Source organism: Amphimedon queenslandica, unplaced genomic scaffold, assembly GCF_000090795.2.
Source record: "Amphimedon queenslandica unplaced genomic scaffold, v1.1 AMPQUscaffold_13277, whole genome shotgun sequence".
Taxonomy (NCBI): domain Eukaryota; kingdom Metazoa; phylum Porifera; class Demospongiae; order Haplosclerida; family Niphatidae; genus Amphimedon; species Amphimedon queenslandica.
The window spans coordinates 73,446-73,952 of NW_003546487.1; positions in this window are offsets into that span (position 1 = coordinate 73,446).

Genomic DNA, 507 nt, shown 5'->3' on the forward strand with positions numbered 1-507 from the left:
TTGTACGTTGAAATAATGAGGGTGCTGATGAGACTCCAAAAGGAAGGCGCTCATATTGGAAGAGCCCTTTAGGGGTATTGATGGTTGTAAATTTCTTGGAAGCCTCATCTAGCGGTATCTGAAGGTAAGCGTGCTTTAAATCAAGTTTCGAGAAGATCTTTCCTCCAGCTAGGGCAGCGAACAGATCCTCTGATCGAGGTAGTGGATATGTATCAGTTAACAGAACTGGGTTCACAGTAACTTTGTAGTCCCCGCACAATCGAATAGACCCGTCAGTCTTTACAATGGGAACTATGGGTGCAGCCCACTCTGAGTACTTTACAGGTGTAATAACTCCTAAACCCCTTAGGCGATCTATCTCGTCGAATACCTTTTGTCTCAGGGATAGAGCGACAGGACGTGGTCGGTAGAACTTCGGTTTCGCATCTGACTGGACGTGAATCTTGGCTGTGAAGTCCCACAGCTTCCCCAATTCCGAACGAAATACTGGAGCGTGCTTCTGGAGTA